A 15363-nucleotide genomic window follows, 5' to 3' on the forward strand; every position below is an offset into this window, starting at 1 on the left:
AAAGTCCAAGAACATGAAGGAAAAAAGAGGTAAGGTATTTTATCTAATAATCTTTCCACTTTCTCCCCAGGGTTCAAAACATTTCCTTATTCTTAGATATAATGGGCATCAGTGCCATGTAGGTTCTCCCTCCCTTCCACCTACCCAATATGGTCTGTATCTTTTCAAGACTGAGACAATAACGACTCCAAGTCATTTTAATCAAACTGCACGTAAAACTATCTCCATATCCCACAGAGTTCCATGAGGCTGTACTGTGCAACAAGTGGGATTTCAATAAATCCTTGCAGAGGGAGGCGCCTAAGCCAGCGGGAGCAGCCACCACTCCGGCCCCGTCGGTGTGGAAGGGGACGCTGGCGGCGCTAGGACCCTGATGCTCCGCCCTGGCTGCCGCGCGCCGGGCTGCGAGCTTAGCAACCGGCTCCGCCTCCCAGACGCGTCCGCGAGGGTGGTAAGAGCCACAGCCTCGCGGAGACGGAGCGGCTGCAGGGCGAGGCGGCGGCTGCCGGGAGGAGGAGTAGGGCTAACAAGTTAGTGGTGCTCAACGTGTACGACTTGCCCTGGAAGAAAAAATACACATCTATTGGAATTGGAATTTTTCATTCAGGAGTTGAAGTGTACGGCAGAGAATTTACTTATGGTGGCCATCCTTACCTGTCTTCAGGAATATCTGAAATGTCCCCAGGAAATGCTTCTGAACTAGGAGACAGATTTAAATTTAAAGAAGCTGTTGTTTTAGGGAGCACTGACTTCCTAGAAGATGATTGAGAAAAAATTGTAGAAGAGCTGGGAAAAGAATACAAAGGGAATGCCTATCATTTGGTGATGAAAAACTGCAATCACTTTTCTTCAGCTTTAGCACAGATTCTTTGTGGGAAAAAGATTGCTCGCTGGATCAATCAGCTTGCCTGCTTCGGCTCCCGTGTACCCTATCTACAGAGTTGCCTCCCAAAGGAGTGGCTCACCCCCGCGGCCCTGTAGTCCCGCATCAGCCAGGAGCTCCAGGACGACTAGAGGAGGCAGAGGACGCAGCCGCGCCCGCTTCCATGGCGAGCACCACAGCAGCTATAAGTGTCTCCAAAATCACACCTTCAGAACTGTCTCTGGCGGTTGACTAACATTAGAGAAAAGTAAAAGATGAACATCCTTGGATATTCTGTACCAGAAGATGGCTATCCCCCACTTCCCAGTTTTTAGCTCAGGATTATATTTGTAATAAAAAAAATCATATAGCAAAAAAAAAAATCATATGAAGCTGCCCTCTGTTTTGTACCCACTTGTAAATTTGGATTTATTTCTGTTTTATACAATCTCCGTTATGTTTACAGTATTTTGTAAACCTGTTTACAGATCTTACATGGAGTCCTGCCATCGTGAAGGAAGAAAATCTTCATGTCTTCAAAACTTAAGCAGGCAATCTTTGTACTCTTCTGACGGTTGCCAGAGCTCGGGCATGAAGAACAGGCACACAGGAAGGTACTCACAGTCAGTCAGCTGCTCAGGAACTGCCTTGTGGGTTGGTTTTTGTTCCCATTGTGGCCCTAGATTCAGAGGTGAAGGAGCACAGTCAGCTGGGGGCTTGGACCTTGTCTGCAGGAGAGGTGGCCCTGGCCTCATCTTCCTGGCTTCGCTCCATTCTCAAAGTACGTCTCCCAAGACTCCCATCCAGTGGTTACTTTCATCCCAAATATGTGCCCACTGAGGCAGGGTGGCCATTCTTGTGTCTGGCTGGCTTTGACTCCTCTGATACTGTAACTAAAATGTTTTCCGTTACAGATAGTCTTGCTGGTAACTGACAAGTGTTTTGCACCCATGTTGCGGTCTCCTTTTATGTGAATAAATAGAGGCTCCTCCTGAGCATTGTTGATGCGGCAGGAATCTCCAAAGTGGTAGCCTTCTGAGTAGCAGTGTGACTGGACTTCTCAGTTGCAGTCAACTATTCAGGCTCTTTCCTACTAGACTTTGAAAGCTAGAGTCCAAAGTAACACTCTGAAAACTTGATTCTGTGATGCCTCTCACATTCATGCACCATGTCAGCAGTATGTTGGGGTTTGTTCGTTGTTCTGAGAGTAAATAGGAAGCCTAGTCTCATTGACTCTCCTGGAAAAATCCTATCTGTGTGTCTTAACAGTTCCTCTCTTTGTTCTCCCAAATGCGTGTCTCTTACATAACATACTCTAACAGAGGACTCCTCACCCCAGGGAAGTCCTTGTCGCAAAGAGTGTCCATTCTTTTTTTTCTTCAATTTTTTATTAGGGTGTTAGTGATGTATACTCTTATGAGGGTTTCACATGGGGAAACAGTGTGGTTGTACATTTACCCACGTTGTCAGGTCCCCACTCATACTCCAATGGGGTCACTGTCCATCAGTGTAGTAGGATGCCGCAGATTCACTGTTTGCATTCTCTGTGCTATAGTTTCCCCGTGACCCCTCACACCATGTGTGCTAGACGTGGTGCCCTTCAATCCCCTTCTCCCTCCCTCCCGCACTCCTCCCCTTTGGTAACCACTAGTCCCTTCTTGGAGTCTGTGAATCTGCTATTTTGTTCCTTCAGTTTTGCTTCATTGTTATACTCCACAAATAAGGGAAATCATTTGGCACTTGTCTTTCTCCGCCTGGTTTATTTCACTGAGGGAGGTGTCCTCCACCTCTATGCATGTTCTTGCAGATTGTGAATTTGTTTCTTTCTTGTGGCTGAGTGGTGTTCCATTGTGTGTATGTACTATGTCTTCTTTGTCCATTCATCTACTAATGGACACTTGGGTTGCTTTCCTTATCTTGGCTATTGTAAATAGTGCTGCAGTAGACATAGCGGTGCGTATGTCCAAAAAAAATCTTTGCAGGGAAAAAAAATGACCATCTGATAAAACCAATGATATTTTGCATGCTCAAAATTCCATAAATGTTCAATCCCATTAAGAAAATTCCTAAGTACACAGTGCTAAATGTCAGAGGCTATAATAGAGTAAGTTCTTTTATCTTTCATCTTTATATTTTGCATTTCCAAGGCTCTTCCCTTGTATTAGTTTTCATAACAAAGTTACATTACTTGGGTGACTTTAACAACAGAAACTCATTCTTGCAGTTCTGGCTGCTAGAAGATCAAATCAGGATGTTAGTAGGTCCATGCTCCTTTCTGAAGCCTTGAGGGAGAATCTATCCTTACCTCTTCCAGCTTCTGATAGCCCCAGGCATTCCTTCGCTTGTTGCAGCATAACTCCAATCTCTGCCTCCATCTTTACATGACTGTCTTCCTTGTGTCCATCTGTCTCTGTCTTCACACAGCATTCTCTTGCCTGTGTCTTTGTGTTCTCTTTTTTCATAAGGACACCACTCAAATGGCATTAGGATTCACCCTAATTGAGTATGACTTCATATTAACTTAATTGCATCTGCAAAGACCCTATTTCAAAGACCCTATTCAAAGACCAAATAAGATCACATTCATTAAGTACAGGGATTAAGACTTCACCATATCTTCTTGGGGACACAAATCTACCCATAACACCCCTCTATTCCAAGAAACTACTATTTAGACGTTACCTACTCAATACCATTTTAAGAAATGTTTATTGAGGAACTGAAACATAACATAATGTTCTAAGCGCTGAACACAGAGCAGTAAATAAATTAGATGAAATCCCACTGGTAAGAAGCTGGTATTTCTAATTCAAAGAATCAGTCAACAAATAAGGAAATAAACATGACAATTTCAGATTACAAGTGATAAAAATAAAGTACTTCAAGAGGATGGTCTTAGAAAGACTTTCTAAGGCAGAAACATTTGAGCCAAGACTTGATGTGCAAGGTAGGAGGCCAAAGCAGAGTGACTATTCTTAACAATGGAAGGAAGGCATCTGCTCACTTAAGTGATGTGGCCATGTGGCAATGGGGCAGACCACTTATAACTTATTAGGCACACCAGCTGTGAGATTATGTGACTCTTCAAGATTTTCTTTTACTTTTAGAGTCTTTATCAACTTTTACACATCAAAATATAAGACATAATTTTTTATACTGTGTTTCTTCACTTTTGGATAATTTATATTTGTAAACCCCATAATCACACTGACAGTTGGCTGATCATAAACATAAGTTCCAAAGAATATTAAATTAGTAAGTGTAGGCTAAGACAAGGTAATGTGTTTTTACAACACAGAATAACTGTAGATTATACAATTGTATGAATACTAGGTTCCGCAATTAGAAAATTAACTTGAGGGGGAAAAAACTTTATCAGAATTTGAAGAACAGACCAGACTATTCCTCCAATAATAGAAGGCTTCTCAGAATCCTGCTGACTGTGAAACTGGGTGTGCAGCAGAAAGTTAAGTGAAGTACATGTATAAAAACTCTTGGAACAATCATAACCATAGTCTTTTCATTGCTGCTCACTGGAGAACTATGCCTGCCAGATGCCCAAGGGCAATCACTTGATTAAAAATACTCCTGGGATGCCCCTAATCAGGTTTCTCCTATTTCTTAAGCATTCCCCAATGCTAAATTCACTACCTTCAATGGTAATGATTTAGGGTTAGTGGAGGTACAAAAATTATTGTACCAAGTACAAAATTCTAGGACATTACATTGGTTGTAGCTTATTAACAGTTTAACACATTGATCAGGCTGTTATATTTAATTACCAGCTTACTTGACTCCTTTCATACGTCTCAGTTCTTACAAACATGCACTATTTTTCTCACATGTTCCTACTAAACATTAAGTACTCTAGAGACAATAGCAAAACCTCTACTAACTAGAATATGTAAAGTATGAATGATTCCATGTTCAAGTGTCTGGGACAACTGATGTTTTGCATTAAGTCCCAAAACACTGAAGGATATTAAATGACAACCTAATTATACTAAAGTCTCCCTTGATTTCACTGCTCAGAACTACACTGCTGTATCTCCCTACCCCCAAGAGAGTTCTAAGGGATATTCTTATGGTACATCTAGATTTGGGTTAGGCGAACTTGATAAAAAGGCTAAACATAAGGTAGGGCTTTCTGATGCTAAACCTACTACCTTTCTTCTCTTACTACCCCTACACTCATGCTCTATTACAGGTAAAACAGTAAGTTGTGTTGTCTTCAGCCCCAACTGCCTGTGCTCATACTGCTCTGCAGCTCCATTGCACCTACACCATCATCATCCCTCTTCTTCCATATTTCCGTATCTAACATTTCAGATGTTTCATTCACAGAAGAAGTGATGAATACCCAAAAGTTTCCAAGAGTATTGACGGCCCATGCCATTCAAGGCACGTAATTACAAAACTCTCTTATTTTCCATTTGTACATGACTATTCTGAGCTTAATGATGGCCAAGGCCAGTCTTTGACATCTGCATATAGAAATATCTTTGCTATCTGGAACATAGTTGAAAACTGGGAAAATGAAGCAAAACTGAAAGAACAAAATGGCAGCAGACTCAGAGACCCCAAGAATGAACTAGTGGTTACCAAATGGGAGGGGTGTGGGAGGGCGGGTGGGGAGGGAGGGAGAAGGGGATTGAGGGGTATTATGTTTAGTACACATGGTGTCGGGGATCACGGAGAGAACAGTGTAGCATAAATAAGGCATATAGTAAATCTGTGTCATCTTGCTGCACTGATGGACAGTGACTGCACTGGGGTATGGGTGGGGACTTGATAATATGGGTAAAAGTAGTAACCACATTGTTTTTTCATGTGAAACCTTCATAAGAGTGTATATCCATCGTACCTTAGTAAAAATAAAATAAAATAAATTTAAAAAAAAGAAAACTAGGACAAATCCTCTCCCATACTATGGACTCTTCTGGTTACCCACTCTCTCTCAGAAATCATTACTGCTTCTGCCTCCACATGTATACCACCCTCTAATCTTCCTCACTCGTGTCACCTACTCACTTGTGGACCATCTAACCACTGCTCTTCACATTGTTGAAGATGTTTGCATCTTTGTTAAACTTGCTCTCTATCATATGCCTTGGGCAACGTCTATCCAAAATCCAAGTCAAAAAATCCTTGAACCTTTTCAATTACAAGGACATTCACGCACAACCTTTGAACTTCATCTACCAGCTTTCACAACCAAACTCTTAACCATACTCATTGTTCTTTCATGTCCACACTATCTTTACACCCGCTCAATTTCATGAACACCGCTTAGAACTTATTCCTTACATTATTTAGCCAGCCCTTCATCATCACCTTTTCTTAGTAGGTGTACACATGAATCATGTAAACTACTTCCTCACCAACCCTTTTTACCCCTCGTCCTTCTGAAGACCTGTCATATCAAAGTCTAAGTCTAAAATAGTATCACAAACTACCTTCTCTAAAGCATACAAATTGCTGAGCAGTGTTAGAGAAAGGTTCACAAAGACATGCAAACTGATAACACTCTGTATTCTGGTCTCCAATTTCAAGAGGAATCTCAATCCGACTGAAGCAATCTATTTGTCCATGATGAGCTCCCTCTACCATTTTCTTCAACAATTATTTCAAATTTTCACTAACCTTAAAACCCTTTCCTATCTGTGGACAACCTCCACCGTCCCTGAAGTTCATTTTTTAAAAAATGAGGTCATTAGTTATGAACTATCTGCTTTTTGTCTTTCCCTCACTCATTCTTTGTCTATCAATATTATAAGTGTTATCTCGGAAAAGTGTCCTTCCTCTTGTTCTTGCTCCATCCCCTCATGTCACTATTTCATTCTCTATCCTCTCTTTCCCTAAGCCTACAAACCACTCACGTGTCCCCTATCACATAAAACATAAAGACTGTAGCACCCCTCCCTATTCTCACTAGGTTTTCCTTCTTAGAAAAGCAGCTTACAGTCACAGTTTCTACGACCTCACTTCTCATTCCCTCGTCTAGTTTAGGGAGGGGGGATCTTATTTTAGCCCTAACTCTCTGCTGAAACTACTTTTTCAAAAAATAGCACTAGGAACTATTTCATGATATTACAAAATTATTGATGCTTTTTATGTTTCTTGAAGTTATCTTTGTACTTACCTACCAAAACATTTACAGATGAAATGATATGTGAAGGATTTGCATCAAACTAAGAGGATTGGAGGTGTAAGAGATGAAAACTACATTAACCATTTATAAACTCATAAATGTTTATAAACGAGTTTATAAATGTTGAAGTTGTACAACAGTTACACTGGGGTTTGCTATACATTGCCATCTACATTTGTATAATGCTTGTAATTTTCCCCTTAATAAAAAGTTAATAATAATAAACAACACAGATCTGTACATTTAAGTATTCCTTTCAACGAGACAATGGTTCTCAACCACCACAGAAGTCAGTAAGTCACCTGGGTTGGAGCTGTATTCCCCTCCTCCAGCCTCCCAAAACATTCACCAAGCTTTGCCCTCATGCAACAGTAAACCGCTTTAATGTACGGGATGTGATGCACCCACTGTATGTATTAGGCAGTTTAAATAAAAGTTGTTAACGCTAATTTTTAATGACTCTAAAACCTTTGTTTCAGATCTGATTTTTTTGCTTCCTGAGTACATTTTCCTAGCTGCAAAATTTTGACTCTGGTCATGACATTCATAAACTCATCTCCTCTCAGTAGTACCCCGCACCTCCCTGTCTTTCAAAAAGAGAAATTAGTAAAATTCAAACTTAAAACTGTTTTTCTTCATCTCATCTAATGAAAGCATCTCCTCACCCAAGCTGGAAAATCAGAAACCCTGAGATCAGCCGGGACTCCCACTTAAAACCTTGCCCATTTATTATTAAAAAAATATAGCTTAAATCCATCCCTTCTTCTTTAATCCTACTCACTCTGACCTAATAAAGGCCTCCACTGCCCCAAGAATATTTCAATAGTCTCCTAGTCTTCTTGCTTCCCTCAACTCAATCCTCCAACCTATAGCCACACTGGTTTATTTGAAATATTGATTTAATCACACCAGATCAGATCACTGTTTGAAATATTTCAAATGGCTCCATATCACCTCTAGGATAAATTCAAGTTCCTAAGCACAGCAAACAAAAATCTCATCTGGCTCCTCACTACCTCACCTCCAATCTCTCTCAAAGACATTTCAATTTATGACTCCCATTAATACCCAACTACTTGAGGTTCATTGAAAAACATCTTCATACCTTTGCTCATACTATTTCCTCCCTGAAACATTCTATGCAACATTTTTTAAAGTGAAAGAGTCCAATTAGAGTTAAGAAAGACTTTAATAAGGTAGCCAATAAAATATAAAAACTGAGTAACTTGTTTTTATACCAAAAAATTAAAAATAGAAAATAAAGACTTCAAATTTCATAATACAAAGATAAAAATTTATATATAAACTTACCAAAAGTATACTGCATAAACATGAAAATACTCAATTCTTCGTAAGTTCATTTAAAAGACCTAATGATTACTTCTGAAAAGTAAAATTATGGACTTCTATTTCTTGCTTTTTTTCTCTGTACTTACTATAAACAAGTACTACACATGCAATGAGAGAACTGTAAGTTGTTTTTTTTTAAAGATGTGTACAGACCGAATATAACTTGTTAGACAGGAATACATACTATAAAGTTATATATACATACACATAGTCAAATTGTGAAAGGACTTCAATGTCAATTCTGGAAACTTGAGGACTTATTTTGACCAATGAGCTATATTTTATAAATTATTTTAAGTTAGAGTATAGGAAAGACTAGAGGGATTAAAGCCTAGATGTAAGGAAACCAATTATAAAGCTGTTATAATAGTACTGGCAGGAAATGTTAAGTAACTTAACCATAGTGCTAGCAGCAGGCAAACAAGAGAAGAGAGAAGTTCAAGAAAAAAATATAAAGACCAAAGTGGAAACTCTTGGCAGTGAACTAGATGTGGTGGATTAAAGGGACAGAGCTGTTGAAAATTACATATTTCATATATATTCTGCAAAAGAGAATGGTGGTACAATATTAAAAAAGCAGAGGAGCAGGATAAAGAACTGGAGAAGGAAGTACCCTCCAGGGAAAAAAGAGTGAAGATAATGGGCTCAGTTTTAGAAGTGAGAGGTGACAGTGGATTGTTCAGTAAGAAAGGTTCAACACAACAGACAAGTATAATCTAATATACAAGAAACTGGGAAACTGAATTTGGATTCAGGACACATAGACTCTAATCATGGTTTTGATGTTCTCCAACTTGTGACTTGGCAATTAAAGTCTGATCTCTCCTGTGAGATCAGTGTAGAAGGATGTTTTTACAATCTTACCGAGACCACCTGTATAGAAACAATCATATAGAGACCACCAACAAAGAAAAGTTGAACCTAACTTAATCTGGGTAGGAAGCCTGGAACCCTGCCCACTTATCAACCTCCACCTCAGTGGCCTATCTCCAATAGCCCCTGAAATGCCCTACATAAAATCCTCAATTCCATGGAAACCAATGGACTTTTGTGGGTGGAGGTGGGGGGGCTGTTGAGAGAAACTGAATTGGTAACTGTTTTTGATCACCTTCAATTCTAGCACTTCAAGGGAAGAAGTAACACCTGAAGTCAGGTTAAGTGATTGAAAACAAAGAATTGATAAGTACACCCTTGTTTAACCGGGAAAATGTCACAGAAGTGGAAAGATCACAGTAAAGCCTCAGAAGAAAGTTTCAGGAAATAAAAGCTCTTCTTGTGCATAAAACCAATAAAAGATCTCACCATGGATAAGTAGATTTGACTTCATAGAAATTTAAATTCTATACATCAAAACAAAAAGTTAAGGAAACTACTATAACTAACAGCTGCAGGGTTAATACTAACATTGAGCAAGTCTTGAACTTATAAAAACACTGAAACAAACAAAACACTGGTGAAGGACAGAGGAAAAATGGCTAATGTACTTGTAGACAAATTACTGATATCACTACTGAAATACAAAACATTATTTCACTATTGCTTTAAATTGCACTCCTTTGGTCAATAGTGAAGTTAAGCATTCTTCCCTCAAGGACATATTTTAAGTGGTAATACTAGATATTAACAAGGTAAAATGAGACTGACACCTTATATTTCTGGTGTTAGTTAATGTTATGAAACTTGAAACTTATCGCGCCCGCTTCCCGTGGGTCGAGTCGACGCGATCACAGGAGACCTGGTTTGGTTTCAATCAGCTTTAATTTCTTCTCCCAGGCGGTGTTACAGAAAGATTGCAGCTTGCGCAGCAAGTATGAGTTAGAGCTCTTTTAGTTTCTCTCTAGCTTATTCCGCTCGTCTCTGCAAACTGGCTCACTAGCTTCTGGTACTTCTGGCTTCTCCCTCTTGCTGGCTGCTGCTTCCTACTACTAACTACCGCTATATATATGTTTCCTAGACCAATCAAAGGGGAGAGCATGCGTGACCTTTAACTCTATTGGCGACAGGGCGGAAATCATGCAGTGTGCACGAGCACAGAACTACTTATAAGGTCTGGGAGGGGGATTCTCATGTGCGGATGCGTGGGATGTGCCATTACCGGATGTGAGCGTCATCTTAGAAGGGCTGGGGTCCGACTTCGGCAGCGGCTCGGACCTTTACAGAAACTCATTTCATATAGTTGGGAACACTAAACAAACATGTTCACCACCACTGCTACCATTTCACATAAGAAAGTAAAGGTCCTGGCCAATGCTATAAGAAAAGAAAAAGGGCAGGAGTGGAGGGAGAGAGAGGCAAAGAGGAGGGAAGCAAGGGAGAGGGAAAAAATAGGAAAGATACTAGAAAAACAGTATCTACAGACTTTGATAACTAAAGAGTTCAGCTGTACTGACAAATACAAGGTAACACAAAATTTACATAATATTACCCTGTAATAGCCAAATAGAAAATAAACTAAATACCATTCACAGTGACAAAAGCCATATACCTAAACAGGGTTTCTTAACTTCAGCATTACTGACATACTGAACTGGATCATTCTTTGCTGTGGCGCTGGCCTGTGCAATGCAGTTTGTTTAGCAGCATCCCTGGCTTCTACTCACTAGATGCAGTAACATCTCCCAAGTTGTGACACACAAAAATGTCTTCAGACAACGTCAAATGGTCTCTGGGGGTACAAAATTGCTAATGATTAAAAACTAGTGATCAAGAATAGTAAGTACAATGGAGAAACAAAAGAAAATCTGATTTTTAAAAAAATACATAGAAAATTTTGATCAATTAAGAGGCATTCCATGATCTTGGATGGTGCAAATTACAACATGATTTCTCACTCAAATGTATCAATTATATACAATTCCATTCTAAATACCAGATGGACTTTTTCTTTACTTTGGCAACAGTAACCCACTTATAAAGCATTCACTGTATACCAGCCACCATTTTAACACTACACACATTCACAAATTTAACCCTCACGTCAAAGGCAAAAAGTTTCTCTTAACAACATTTTACAAATTACAAAACTGAAGCATACAGTAAATTCCAGGTTCACACAATTACTAAACAAAGCTGGATTCAATCCCAAGATGACTGCATCCATAATACATGCTATTAACTAGTTCACTATCCTATATGGCAAACACTGCAAAGATACAATCCTGGAAAGATTAAAGAGAAATGCCTAGAAAACAATTACACTCCTGGAACCTACAGGTAACCTGCTAGGTGAAAAATATTATGGCTACCTTTCTTATTAGTATTGATAAGACTGACCACACCAGTATTAAGACTTCTCTGTAGTGGAAATACAGGAATCCTTATATACTCCAGATGGGTACAACTATTCAGTGTGCCATTCTGCAATAAGAAACTTTCAAAAACAAGCTTAATGACCATGATTAAAGGGGGAAAACACAATAAACAAAACTTAGCAGTCAGGAAAAAAATCTATTTCTAAAACTATTCAAACTTCTAATTGATTATTTATCAGGAAAAACTGGTACCAACAGTATAACTAGATAAAAGATACTAAAATGACTAATAATCATACTCTAATACTCAAACTGCAAAAAGAAAAATATTTTTGAGTAACATATTTTAAAAAACAAACTACAATGTGCCATAGATTTCATACATATTTTAATTTTAAATTTTGTACAACTTCAAAGGAGGGATTAAGAAATGGGGACCAACCACTGTTAACCACTAAAGCATAAATTCAGAAAACAAGGTACAATAAGTATGAAGGACAAAGTGTTTTAATGACCTTTAAATGAGAAAATTAGCAACAAGTCACCACATAATGACTAGGTGTGGCACCAATCACATCAGAACAACTCTAAAATGCCCGATAATTGGCATATTATATTAGTGAAGAGTTCATTAATCCAGATAGTCCTTTGTCCCAAATGCCAAACAGTGGAAAACAGTCTATTTCCCTCCAATAAAAACTTATTCCTTTACTTCAACCCTGTATTCCTTATTATTTACAAATTCTGAACAAAATCAAACACTGAATTCAAAATCCCAGCAGAATATTGATACTACTAAGAGCTGAGCATCTCTAAGCAATTTATATGTAACAATTCATATGATTTTCACAATATCCCTTATTACCTCCATTTTACAGATGGTGAAACTGAAGACAGAAAAGTTAAGTAACTTACCCAAAGCCACATAGCCAGTAAACAGTGGAATCAATATTCTAACCCAATGTGGTTATATACCCCTTACCCTTAACGTTTATCCACAAAGCCCATGGTGAATACAGTTTGCAATATTTAACCCTTCATCCTAACAAACTGATGTTTTTCTAGTCACCTTTCTCTCCTTAGTTTAGGTAACTTATTTTTAGCTGTGCCAATTTCCCAGCTTAGTAATTCCAGCAAAGCAAAAGCCAAGATTTTTTTAAATAAACATCAAGAAGGTTGAAACCAAAACAAAAAAAAAGGAGCAAGTGGTTCAAACTTGAGGCCAAAAAAAAAAAAAAAACTGTTCAAGGGAAAAAAACATGCTTTCTTTTTAAGCAAAAGGACATATGTATGGATGAATATGGTTATGATACAAATAACAGTTCTTAAATGCTCACCACATGCCAAGCAGTCGTAAAAGCATTCTTTACATGCCCTAACATTTAATTCTCACACCAGCCCTATGAAGTAGATACTGCTACAGAATAAGCAAACAGGTACAGAGAAATGAGGTAATTTGCCCAAAGGCAGACAGCTAATAAGAACTGTAATTCAAAAACCTCTGAAAGCATCAACAGAGACAGCCTCTCTTAACCATGACCCAACCAATTAGCACCAGTAAAAGGGGAATTAAATATTTTACAGGTAAGTAGATTAAGTCACACAGATAATCAACATGTTACAATCATTCCTAAAAATAATCATAAAAATAATAAACTTAAAATATCAAAATATAACACTTTAGGACTGTTAAATAAACTATAGAACTTCCAACCCAAGATGACAGGCTAAGTAAGCACACAAATGTGCCTTCTCCCACTCCTGGTCTTCAGGTAATAACAGTTGTTTTGTCTTCTCTTAAAACAAACTCAGAAAGAAAATAAATCAAATCAGAAATGTATGGGAGAAAAGGCTCAGAAATTTTAGTGACACGTTGAAAATATGAAACAAATGAGATCAGATTAAGAAAAACTGACCAAAGGAAACTAACCAAGATAACAGTTTTGATCTTCCCAATAAAACGAAAGAGTGGCTTCAAGCTTAAAATACAAAGCTAGAGGTGGGAGTGGGTTAGCATCTAGGCTATGTCGGTAAATCCGTAATTAAAGAACTTCGTTCCAAATGATTCAGTCAACCAGGCCTCTCCTCCCCTTCCTGTTTAAAGAGAAGATCTGAGAGCAATGGCTGGCAGACTCAAGATTAAGCCCAGGTACTACCCAAAAGTATTCTTCAAACTTTTTCAAATTATTTTTTTGAAATAATTTTGGTGGGTGACAACTAGCAATCTTTAATGATCTAGAATAAATAAAACAGGAAAGAAACAGTGAGTATATAACTGTTCCATGAAACTTTTGCTCAGTTATGTATTTATAAATTCATATACTTGTGTGCACTAAGCTGCAACATAAAACATTTTACACTGCGGATGACAGGTTTTAAAGTTAGAAAGCTAATGTTCTAACAAAAACTGTGCAGGTCTGTGGAGAGCTCTTAAAGTGGGTGTTGAGGCCTGAAAGAAAAGGAGAGCAGCAAGTACTTGAGACACTAAAGCCTCCACTCCCCAGATAAACCAAGATCAGTGTGGCAACTGCAGGTACCTAACAGCCTACCTGTCTTCAACCATATGCCTTAGAGCACTATTTCCTCACCTTTCTTTTCATTATCAGCCACGAAGGAGCTTTTTTAGACATTTCCCCTACTAACAGCCCCTCCACGAAATTTTAGTATCACAATACACTGTATTATCTCTCTGTATACTCTATGTACATCTGTGGTTTATACATAAAAGGGCAATCTTTCTTTAACACCAAAACCAATTTTTACTCCTTTAAGAGTATATGCCTTAGGGTAAATAAAGAAGCCTACCACATGCTAACCTCGGGAGAGACCTATGAATGAAACAGACCAGCAGCAGAGAACCCCACTCCATTATTGTTCTCTCACCCTAACCTGACCAACTTAATCTTTCTTTCATGAGTATGGACAGACAACCAAGAATTACCGAATCTGAGGAAAAACAAAAAAATGAAAACACAACAACAAAAATAACCAAAGACAGAACACAGATGAAGCCCGGAGGGTAAAGATGCAAACCACAGAGAATTATTCCCAGGCCTTAATATCTAGTGGTGGTTCCCCAGCTGGCTTTTGAAATTACTTGGGTCTTGTGACTCCTGTGTTCTCTTTTCTCCCTTTGGAACTGAGATCTCTGTGACTAGCATCCTGAGGCTATCCTACCATTGCATTTTTGGAGGCAATCATTTGTTTCTTTAGTTTCAGAGGTCAACAGATAGAAAGCTTCAGCCAAACCTGACTTAAATAAGAGGTATGGGACTTCTGAGCTTTTGAGATTTAGAAGAGCCTTTGGACTTGGAACTGATACCATAAAAGGATGAGAACTCTGGGGACCTTGCAATAGGGTGAATGCATTTGGTATATGAGATGGATATGGGGATCACAGAGGCCAGAGGGAGGACTGTGGTAGGCAAGATATTGGCCCCCTGTGATCTTCACAACCTGCTCTTATTCTTCTGTATCTCACTACATAGCAAACAAATTAGGAACTTGAATGGGGAGATTATCACACATTACAGAAGCAATGACTTGGTCCCTTTAAAGTAAAAGTGGAAGGCAGTAGATCAAGGATCAGCAGAAGATTAGGAAGATTTGAAGCTTGAAAGGAACTTTGCCATTCATTGCCAGTTCTGAGATGAGGGGGACCATAAACCAAGGGATGTGAGTGGCCAAGGGAAACTAACACTGATTCACCTTCCCCACCTTTCCTCAGCAAGGAAAAGGAACCTCAGTCC

At 38.8% G+C, this 15363-nt stretch overlaps 1 pseudogene; it reads left to right on the top strand.

The window, feature by feature from the left end:
• The first annotated feature begins 243 nt into the window (after positions 1-243).
• On the top strand, positions 244-1678 carry LOC108403199 (deubiquitinase DESI2-like; annotated as a pseudogene).
• The last annotated feature ends 13685 nt before the right edge of the window (positions 1679-15363 follow it).

The sequence above is a fragment of the Manis javanica genome, chromosome 3 (assembly GCF_040802235.1).
Source record: "Manis javanica isolate MJ-LG chromosome 3, MJ_LKY, whole genome shotgun sequence".
Classification (NCBI taxonomy): Eukaryota; Metazoa; Chordata; class Mammalia; order Pholidota; family Manidae; genus Manis; species Manis javanica.